The sequence below is a fragment of the Leuresthes tenuis genome, unplaced genomic scaffold (assembly GCF_036924035.1).
Source record: "Leuresthes tenuis unplaced genomic scaffold, fLeuTen1.0.hap1 SCAF_17, whole genome shotgun sequence".
Classification (NCBI taxonomy): domain Eukaryota; kingdom Metazoa; phylum Chordata; class Actinopteri; order Atheriniformes; family Atherinopsidae; genus Leuresthes; species Leuresthes tenuis.
In genome coordinates this window covers 9428381-9440223 of record NW_027325371.1, presented here as the reverse complement: position 1 = coordinate 9440223, position 11843 = coordinate 9428381, and positions in this window count along the sequence as shown.

Here is an 11843-nt window from a genome sequence, read left to right as displayed (position 1 = left end):
GAAATAAAAAAAAAATGATTTGCCTCTTGGGACACTGGATCCAGAAAAACAATGTCAGCATTTCATGCTGAGTTTTTTCCAGTGTGTTATCTATGACAGGGCAGGCAGGCCAGCTCAAGGTCAGCAAGTGGGAAATTTAGTCTGGCCGTCAGTTTGAAAGTAGGATGAGATTTTGACTTACAGTGTGGAACATAGACTGCTATAATTTAAAACTAATCTGTTTTAAAAATCATCTCTACCAAACAGAAGCTCTTGCTTAAAATGCAGCTCATGTCTACATACCTCAAGCTTTCTCTTTGGGTGCTCATCAGGCTCTCTGAGCAGCAATGTGTGTGACCTTTACATGATGAACCGTGTGGGGCTACGGTTCTGACATATCGTTTTGTCTTGGGAGTCTTTGGCAAAGAGGCTGAATTCTCTGCCGCACAAGAATGCACAACAGAGTTCTGGGGTTTTTGAAAGGCCACTATCCATTCTCAGAACATTTAACAGGCAACTATAGGACACACTGGTTGCTTGGCCCCATGAATCATATCTGCTCACCCACATCATTCCCCTTTATTTGCCCTAATGTGTTCTTAGCTTGAGGGAAGAGAGAAAACAGTGAGCTGTTGTCACAAAACAGAGTTGTCCGAGCTTGGCTCTAATTTATTTTGTTTGTTATCTGTTTCTCGCCTGACTGCTCTAAGTTTTGTTAGGGGACCACAAGTGTATGTTTCCTTATAATGGTTGTTGCTGCACATTGCATTACAGCATACTGGCGGCTAAGGATAAAAGACTCAGATAATTGACCAAAATGCGCCATGTGAACATTTCCAACCTATTTCACCTGACAAGAACTGTTATTTTGGATCAGCTCCAGGATTCAAATGGTGCACTTCTCAGGTCAATAGGGTTCTATTGCGGTGTCTTTGTTTGAGTTACTGTACGAAAAAACAATTGCCACTATGAAACTGGACTTTTATACGCTGTGTCCCTTTTCCCGATGAGCCCATTTTGCTTTTACTAGGCAGCCTCTGCAAGAGGCCTCTCTGCAAAGTTTTACCAGCTCTGACAACATATTCACTTTCCCAGCTCACACATATAGATACTTGGTCAGGACCCCTAGGTGTAACATTTCAACACACAGTATCATTTTCAACATGCAGGGTAATCTAATATGATCCACTACAGGAATTACCTGAATATTCTCCGTGTATGTTTTCACTGCTGCAGTGTTCTTCTCTGTAGCAACCCCAAAAAACAGATAACAGGCTTTTAACTTTTTTAAAGGTTTTATTTCAACCCATCATGCGTCGCTATATGTAACAAAGTTGTTTTGGAACCTTTCTAAAAAGAAAAAAAAAAAAAAAAAGTCAAACAAATATGAAATACAAAATGAAGCTCCCACACAGAAAAAATACTGTACTTGTGCTTTTTCACACAGCAAACTTCTCCTTTTATAATCTAGAAAAATGAAGTGAATTAGAAAAATCACACCAGGGGCTTTTGACTAAGTTTGTTCCGAGTTTGGAGGGAGACGTTCTCTGGAGAGTAGAATAATAAACAAAGGTTTGTTTTGTATTTCATGTCTTTTCCTTATCCTTTACTCAGACTGTCATCCTCCTAAATACATCTTTAGATGCTCAAACTAGAACTCCTCCCGGAATAATCTTGCAGACAGCCAACAATCCACTGAACAAACAACATTAGCCACAAAAGCTTTGTGTGGAAGTAAAAAAATCGGCAAAAGCAAAGTGCTCAAAATTTACAATTCAGATTTCACAGGGTTTGCAGCCTATCCCAGATGCCATTGTGCAAGAGACAGGGTACAATCTGGACGTCACCAGCCCCTTTATAGGGAATGGCTGTATAAGTGAATCAATGAATGACTAAATGTATAAACAAATAAATGAATAAATACTTTAGACAGTTACATATTGAGGTTCAGCAGTCATAGCCAGAAAGATTAGGCTGTGAATAAGCTGTTTGATTGCTACTGCTCTAATGCTCATATCTCTGTTTTAAAGCTATCAAGCTTATCCATTCATCCATTTTAAAAACAAGAACCTTTAAGACTTTTAAAACAGATTTTCTTTTTAAATTAATTTTCATGCAAAACTAACATGAACTAGTGGTTTGAAAACCTTTGAAACATTATGAAATCTTTGGATCACGAAATTGATGGATTTTTGACCTCACAAAGAAAAGGAAAGTAATGTGCCGTCCTTGAATATTAAAATGTCTTCAGAGCATTTTTTGATCTCGTTCTTGCTGCTGGATGCAGCACACAAATCATCTATTTTGAGTGAAAGAAAAACTAGTTTAGAAACCCTCAGCTTCAGCTCCTTGAAGAAGTGTGAAAGCGTTGGCGTATACAAAAGAAGATGACATTTGCTTCAAACTCAAGTGATGATTTTAGGTTGTGTCAAAGCAACAGTGCAACTTCCAGAAACAGGAAAGATCAGTAGCTAACACAATAGCACATACTCGGTCTACTCGGTCGACTCTTATAGATTGCACACACAGTGGGTTTTTCCACAATGAAGGTGCAGTGGCAATATTATGAAAAGTCTGCCTCAGTCTCTAGAAAATCCAGTGCAAAGCTCTTGCTCTGAAGGAGTTTATTTTTGAGGAGAGAATTTATTTACCGAAGAGTTCAGAAAGGTGTTTGTGAAGGCCATGCTATTCACTGGGCAACATGCTGAAATACCTGAGTTCATTAATCACTGATTCTTAAGGTTAAAATGTATCACTAAGCACAAAAGATATTTCCTGTGAGTTTATTTTCTTTTTTTTCATGCACACATAAGCAATGTTTTTAACTGAGTTGCCTCTGTTGATAGTGCACTATTAATAATTCAGTGCTCTGACATCTTTGAAGCTGTAAGACACAAAGGCTGACAATTCCTGTGGAGCTCACTGTAAGTCCCAGTTATGTCAGCAAACATTACAAATCCTCTTACATTTTGCTCCCTTGTAGTGCAACTTGTCATGCATTTCAGATTGATTCTTTGTTGCCTGCATATAGCTTTAAAATGTCTCTGCCAACCACAAACCATTAAGCTGTATCTATTTCACAGGCTGAGAGTACAAATGAACCTCGTTATGTCATCTATCTTTTCTTTCAGATTTCAAGCATTTGTATGAAGTTGTTAGGACTGAAATCACTGTACTTCCAGGCAAGGATAAATGTTTAAATATTGTTTGATAGGTGATAGATCCTCTATCATTTACCAAGGAGATGACAGGCTTGTAGGTTGTTGTTTTGAAGATGCAGTGACAGCACATAATAACGCATAATTGTGAAAGGTGGCAAGACTATACATGTACCCCTGATTAAAGATAACATTTGTTTTTCTAACATTTGTTATAATTGTCCTTTGGGCAAAATCCTTTGCAATCATCAAACTTTAAATGTCTGCCATAAAACCAAAATCTCTAATATGATGAGAACTGCAGTGCAGTGGAAAATTCCACCCAGACATTAGATGCATGAATTAATTAAAAAACCATTAAAAGCAAACACAACATTGATCATATTCCATCCTGAGAAGCAGTGCAGTAGAATAAGTTGATTTCTCCATATATATATATATATATATATATATATATATATATATATTGAAATTATATATATATATAAGTTCAATTCACTTTTCATGTTCAGCTTCTCGCTAACACTAAGAGCTGTATAACAGGCTTACTCATGATCTCAATTTTGTCTTAACCCTCAAATGATCAGAATCTAAATGAGAAACTCTTCCAGCATCGTGAGTGATGAAAAGCAGTTTATGTTCTGGATTTTTCTTTTCCTAACTTGGTCAGTGCACATCAATGAGACGGAGGTGGCCCATTCTTGCAAACGAGCAAACCAAAAAGACTTATGTAAATTTGATGAACAAAGATGAGCGTTGCGGGCAGCCATAGGACAGTACATCTTTAAGTAACTTTCATGGTTCAAAATAATATCACAGGCACTGTTGAGCCTTGGGGCTATTTCACATTACTAAAACTGGCTCTTGTTGAAAAAAGTTTGGACGGCTTTGGTTTAGGGGTTCAACAGATCCTAGAAGAGCGAGTGACATAAATTGCAACCATAACAGACAGAATAATGTAAAAACATGCAAAATAATAACTCTAATGTTTAATTTTGAGTTGGTCTTCCAGCAGTGGTTAAGGGGAATTTTAGGAGAATTTTTTTAATCTCTTCTTTTAGCAGAACTTGTTCCAGATCTTTCAGGGATGATGGTGTGTGTGTGAAGAGACGTTCCTAAGTTGCTCTGCCAAAATACACTATAGATATTAGATTATGATAAGATGTGCTGTTTGTGGATCAAGTCCAAGTGTTATATAACTTCTGTGCTCTTCATACAAGTTTTTTTTTGCCATTTTATCTGTGGGAATCTCTGCATTAACATCCTGAACAAATTACACCAGAATTGTAAAATAGTGGTTTCCGCAAAACTCTCTTGATTGTCACAACATAGCCGCCCAAACCTCCTTGCTTAATAGTTGGAGACAAAGGCGCCAATGTGTGTTCCCCATAAACAAGTCCTGAACAAGGAAAAAAGAAACAAAAAAAGGAGTGAAGGACAATTCATCATCGAAGATGATATCCATTATTTTCATTAGCCATTGATGTGTTATCCTGTGGTTTCAGGTCATCTATCCACAGTTATGTTGTATGCAATTGTCGCTACTTGTGCTTGTTTTTGTTTGTTTGTGTTTGTTTTTTCTCTGCTTGTCTGCTTTCAGGTGCTCCTGGTGGCGCCAAGGCTGGATTCCCAACAGAGGCCGTGGATTGTCATCAGTTTTGTCTTTACAGGTGTAGCAGCTGGTTGTCTGTTTTTTGTTTCTATTTTTGTTCTGTTTCCTCTTCTTTGCTCTTCTTCTTTCCTTGTCCCCCGGTCCGGTTCGGTTCTATTACATGTTATATATTGTAAACAAAAATAAATAAATGGGCATCAAGGGGAGCTTTACATTTATAAAGTTTCCCTTGGCAAAGCAAATCTGTTTGGCATAAAAGGTATTCAGACTACAATTCTGCTGCCATAATGTTGGACAGGACAAGGGGAAAAAAAAAAGAGAAGAGAAGATGATATCCATCCTCTGGTCTATCGTTCACTTCTTGTGGTCTTCGAAGGAAATAAAGTTTAACAATGGCAGTCCTTCCATGAAATACAGCTGCACTGAACTTATGATAAAATATCTTGGCTGATTCCCACATGACAAGATGTTGGTTTAGCTCTACCATCACTCTAATAGATGTTGTTCTTGACACAATGTGTTTTAAAGCTCTGTGGTCTCTATCACAGAGTTTCACCTTCAGTGACGTGTTTCCTTGTTTTTTTGAGTATGTCAGCATGATAGGAGACACAACTCTGCTCCAATCTATAAATGTTAGTGTTTGAAATATTGCCTGTTTCCTTCTTATTTGTCCAACCCTTGTACTTTGCTTGGTTAGCTTTGGGAAGAGCCGTGTTGAGTGTTGCTCTGTTCCTATAGTGCTAAGTAAACCAAGTGGCCGCTGTATACTTTGATTTATGACAGATATGAAAGGGATATTGAATTTTGCAGCTGAATCTCTGCCAGAAACAGAATAAGAACATTTCCTAGTGTCAAGACATCCACTTTCCACTTCCAGCCACAACAGACTCAGAGCTGGAATAAAATTTGTAGCAGATGCTGACTATACAATGTTGGATACTTTTTATATACTTTTTTATTCTCAAAGTCAGTGGAAAGAACATGCTTCCCTCTCTTCACATAAAGAACTGTGCTGCTGACTCAAACTGTGAAACTCCATGAAGAAGAGTAATCAGAGCAGAGAGCTTCTGGAGTGAGCTGCAAATATCTTAAAATATTTAATGTGGGGGGTGAGGGGGGGTGTTACTGAAAGGGGAGATGGTAAAAGATTGTGAGAGTGAGATGGACTGATACTGACGGAATGAGCCCATTTTCACTGAAAGCGTGACAGTAATGACACAATAGAAATGCTTTAATAAGTCACATTACACTAGAATGGAGCCAGTGTGATTGCAAAAAGCTTTGCTACAATCTATGATAATTTCCCTCTGAGAATCTATCCCAGGCAGGCGGAGGCAATCTCAGTGGCTTTGCATTTTCTGATTATTGTCTCCTGTTCTCCAGAGCAAGGCCATTAGTTACAGAATTATATAGTGTTATATTCTTTTTTCTTTTTCTTATTTTTCCAAAATGCCTGCCTATTCAGGGTCAGTGAGCCAATACATCAACAGAGCATGTCCTCTATCCATGTGTATGTCAGTGGTTGCATCCTCTCACACCCTGAAAACAACCACGACAGTTTTATGCTTCCATTTAATTAGTCCTAAACTTACAGAAAAAATTGTATCTAAACAAGCAACATATATGTGCGGTATTGATCAACAAGTCAAATAAAGGCATAATTCTTTTAATCCATAACTGTGACACAAATACAGCAATAGTTTGGGGATGGTAAAGTTATGCTTCACTGCATACTGTGCAACTGAAAATGGTCAGAATTGTGAGAGATTATTTTATAATGTCTCATTGAAAATGTACTATTTCGGGAGTCTGAAAGAGTGAAAATGGGACAGAAAGACGGACAGAAAGATTTTTCAGATGATTCATTTATCAAATGTGTGTAAAAACAGGAAATATGTGGATCTTCAAAAAGGTGATTCATTAATGATTGTATTATCAGCATTCTGATTATTTAAAAAACTTCCCCTCTTATTGTAGTCATTAAGTGCCAACTAAATGTTGTTAGTAGTATTAATTTTCACAACCAGCTGGAATTTTATAAATTCCAAGATCAGTGAGCTTCACCTGCTTAAAGATGAAGCTGATGGGATTTGGCAAGAATGGCATCAGCGATAAACGTTTGGCTAAGTGTTGATCATTTGGCAAAAGCTTATCATTGTCTTCTGCACCCCTGAACATGCTGCCTTGCATATTTGCTCAATTGAGTAAGCACTTAATTATCAGAGTTGTCAGACTGGCTGCATTCATCAGCCATCCTGGAGAGTGCTTGTTTTCATTGCATGCCCTTCCCTTCCATCGGTTGTCTCTTGGGTACAGTCCTGCACAGTGAACTGACTTCCTCAGTAATCCCATATATAAATGGAAGACAGTGGGCAGAGCACAGTACTTTGCCCACACAGAACAATTGTTTGACTTGCAAAAAATGTCAGCCTCCATAACAGTTTGTGATATAATTTGCCTTCCAAATAGACTTTTTTCCTCAACAAAATACCATTTACATAAAATGACTACTGCAGCAGTGGGAGGCTGTTTGTGTATCAAAAATCCTCTATAGTCATGAACAACAAATAACTAAAATTTTTAGTTTTTCTGGTTGTGTTTAAAGGAACGGCTGAGCATTTTGGAACGCATGTTTATTTGTGATCTTACCAGGAGTAAGCTTGACAGCAATCTTCTGTCCCTGCCTATATCAAAGCTATAAACAGACTTAGTACAGAGCTTGAATTGCTTCATCCTAAATTGATATAAATCGACACCTCTAAAGTTCATGAATGAACTTGATGTATCAAACCTGACTAATCAAAAGCTGAAATGTAGAAATCAAAATTCCCCTTTTTACGGGGGGTAAGTACCTGACTGTCTCAGGGTCAGGGCCAACAATGTCTTGGAGTCTCTTCTAGTTGCCTGGCAACTGGTACTGGATAAGAAATACAGCAGTTCTGCACAAAATAAAGACATGTGAGTGGCATCTGAACCTTGTCTCCAATAAATTCGACTTCTCTGAAACTAAATTATTCTTCCGGTTATGTTAAAGTGCAACCATATGTCCTAGAATTATATATATATAAAAACATTATGATGTAATCAAGATAATAAATGCAAAACTGGATATGAAGGCTATTTCAAAAGAAAATATGGTCCAGTTAAATTTTTTTTTTTTTTTTGCAGTGTTATTTGTCTTTGGCAGTAGAGATATAAAAAAATGCAGTTACTTGGGGAATGAGTTGAAATTAATTAATTTCATGGGGTTTTTTCCTTTCATGAGACAGCATCTAACAAATGGCCAGAGATTACTTTTGTGCTCTCTTGAACAGAGTTTAAGTATCTCCTTGTTAAAAATTTCAATAAATTGTTTTAAATTACTCGTAATTGCAAGCTGGTGCTTGTCTTCCTTTTCTTCTCAGTCTTTCCGACATGGTGTTAGTGCTCTTTTATGTTATGCAGGACAACGATGTCATGCAAATTCCCACTTGGCTTACAGGTGAAACAATATATTTGTTGCCCTAAAGGGTAACAACCAGCCCTAGTGGTATCCCAGGAGCTGATATGCATCTTCCACGACGGCTGCTTAATTAGCTGACTGTGCGCCTCAAGACCTGTTCTGCACTTGACCTTTTCAGAAGGTAAGGCATGTTCAACAGACCAGAGAAAATGAGGTGAGGGGAAAGGTTTTCACACTGGTTAGTAGTGTGTGTCTGATACACAGTGGTTCTGTTTTTCTACAAGTATGCATTGCTTCTTTAATGGGAAACTTTTCATTAGTGTGGCAGATAGCTTGCCATTTGTATCATATCAAGCATGGGGACATTGCAGACACATTAAAAGATTCTGAGAAAATAACAAAATGCATCTGTGGTGGAAATAAATCTTTTTCTCTCTTATTTCCTTTGCATCTTTTAATTTAGAGGAACAGCTTGAAGTACCTGAAGATGCACAGTGACAGTACCAGAAAAAATCTGAGGGACTGATGACATATTCAAAAGGTGCATCGATGCAGATAGAGGTTAGCTTGCTTGCCATTTTAGTATTTAATGAGATTTCCTCTGGAGGGGTTTCTGCCTGCCAAGTTTCAAATCATCGAAATGAAAGTCTGTTCTTCTCACCGTCCAATGGAGAAAGTGAATGTCCTCATTATCTTCCATGAGTTTGGGTCATTAAGAGGGACAAGGAGATGTCATGATATAAATACTTCGAATATGTTCCCTAAACACAGAAAGCCATATTGGAGAAACAGCACATCCCAGCAAGAAAAAAGTTATGTTAGATATCCATTTCATGAGGAGATGTCAAGAGATGCAAGCAAATTATAGTTAATGTATTGCATTGCACATGCATGTCTTCACAACTCTTATTTATTCTTTTGCTTTTTTCTGTGATTGTGATTTGATTTCTCATGCAATTGATAGATTTTTGTTTTGCAGGAGCCGTTGGTTCCCTTAGTTTCTGGGACATCTCAGATTCGCAATATATTTCTGTATATGTCCTCTTCCACAATTTGTCGATTACGCTCACAAGGTCATAAAGTGCTTTAGGTTCCAGTTTCAGTCAAACTTCAATAGATTTAACTACAGCAGTGTTAAAAGTCCTTTGGAGTCATTGTGTGTGCATTTTCTTTAATGAAGTGGACAGTAAATAGACTTAGCTGTAATAAAACAAACTGTTGGACGTTTCTGATGAGTTGCATTTTACCTCAGACTCTTTCAAAGTTCATGACATTTACAAGAGCTTCTCTGGTGTTTGCTTTGAAGGTTAGAATGGTCAGTCAGACAGCTTTTAGTTAGCCAGTGAACCTTTTCTTCTTCATAATGAGGCGCTAATACAATATATGCACATTGATAAACCACTTGTTTTGACTACAGCAACCGTGACCTTAGATGCCAAGTTAATGAGTACAATTGCTGGCATTTTCCTGTATCCTACATGCTGCAGTCTATTAAACAGGTCCGAAAATCGCCAGCAAAAGTTTACTAAATAATTTTTCTAAGTCTCATGTAAAATAGTCATATGCAGGAATAATTAGACATCAGGTATGCATTGAGTTTCATATGGTGGCAATGGTGTTGGGGATATATTATTCCAGTGCAATAAACACAGGCATTCTTGTGGTAAAGTTATATTAACTGACTGAACTGAGATATGAAGCTGAGCTTATTACTAAACTAAAATGTCTGCTGATGGCTCACTAAATAGCAGGCAGCTGCAGACAACACTGGTAGGTTAATTAAATATTAATAGGGAGTATCACAAACAAATGATAGATTAAATACTACTGTTGGCCAATGGATATGTACTGGAGGACCACAGTCGGAATGCAAGTGAATATCTAATTTCCTTAATTTGGAAGGTCACATTTGCACATTAGTTTAAGTGTGACTGGATAAGGCTACTAAATTCCCCGCCTTGCAGCAGGGGATTAAACAATGAAAGTGAAACATGAATACAAAGTCACAAAAATCTTTCATGCTCCAAGTCTGCGGAAATGAGTTTTGCCTTTAGAATATCAGTTCAGCCATTTTTCACATAGAATTATTTATCTTTTATAATGTAATATTAATTTATGTTATCCAATTATGTCAAAGCAAACTATTTCAAATTGCATTCTTTCAACATATATATATTCAGGATAAAGCTGCTTTGCATTACTGTAACATTCAGTTGGACGTTTGTTAATACAGAGCAAAGTATTTATCTTATTTTCCCTTTACTATTTTTTAGTTTTGGTGATTTGTTTTAGCTGTGTCTCATTTATTCTGAACTGCACATCTTCAGTTTTAAACTGTTCTGATATACAGACAAAAGAAGAATTTCCAAAGCCAATGCAAAGCAACATCGAGTACCCCCCCAACACACACACTCACACAGTTCAAGATATTAAAATGTGAGGAATATTTATATTGTAGATCAATTAGGCTTGCTGATTTGACATTAGATGACAAATTTTCCATGGAACTGCAAACTCTTTTCCCATATCACTGTAATTCTGCTGCAATATTTCATATAACAAAACCATTGTAGTGTGAATTTGCATACAAATAGTTTGGATTTTATGATTATTGTATGATTATTACTTTTTTCAAAGACTGATTCCCTTTTCAGCACTTTTCCATCTCTTTCCTGTCGAGGATTTTGGAGCCATCAGTGGAAATCATTAATGACAATGATGAGAGGCTTCAGGGTGAAAATTCCCAAGGTTAATGTATCTTCATAGCATGGAGAGCTCTTCAGAACAGAGACACCATAACATCAATGAAAAGAGGAATTCCAAAAGCATTTGGAAAGGAATATTTTATCCTTCAACAGGCTGAGTGCAAACTATTCAGCTCAGTTATCTTGTATTCTCCACATAATCTCCACATCTGTAGATGTAGATGAACAGCTTACTCATGTGTGCAGTTGAAAGTGAATTTTGAAATCACATTGTGGGTAAAAGTCATCTTGTGTCATTACTAATTTATAGCTGGGAAACTTTTGAGTCAGGATTTTATCAATTTCAGTCTCAGTTGTGAAGTAATGACTTCAAAATGCATATGTGTCTATTAAGATAAATTTATACTAAAATGCATTTTAAGTATCTGTCATCATTCAGTGATGACACAATTCACCGTCATGCCATCATTCAGTGGCAGATATATTTTCATGTTTTTCTTTTGCATGGAACCTCTTTTACTTCTCAGGGTGTCAAACATCAGGGGTATCTGTAAACACAAAGTGTACTTTAGCGCTGGAGCCATAATACACCAGCAACTAGACAACAAACACCTCTCTGGACCTATGAAAAAGGATCAAAATCCACTTCAAGTGGCTGAAGGAGAAGTTGAGGAAATTCACAGGATAACTGTTTTTTTTCTTCTTAGTTTCATTCATTCAGTATTTTGTTTATTCTATGCACACTGGTTAGCTTCGATCATCAACAATTTTTCTTCGGGTTTAAGCATCACAAATTCCTGGTTGGGTTAAAACTAAAACTCCTTAAACACTAAATTTAATTGTGCTCAGGCCTAAAATACATAATGTTTACCCAGTGTGATGAAAACCCATGTTAAAGGATTCTCTTTGTGTTACACAGAGGTCCTGATGAGGAGCCAGCACAGTAT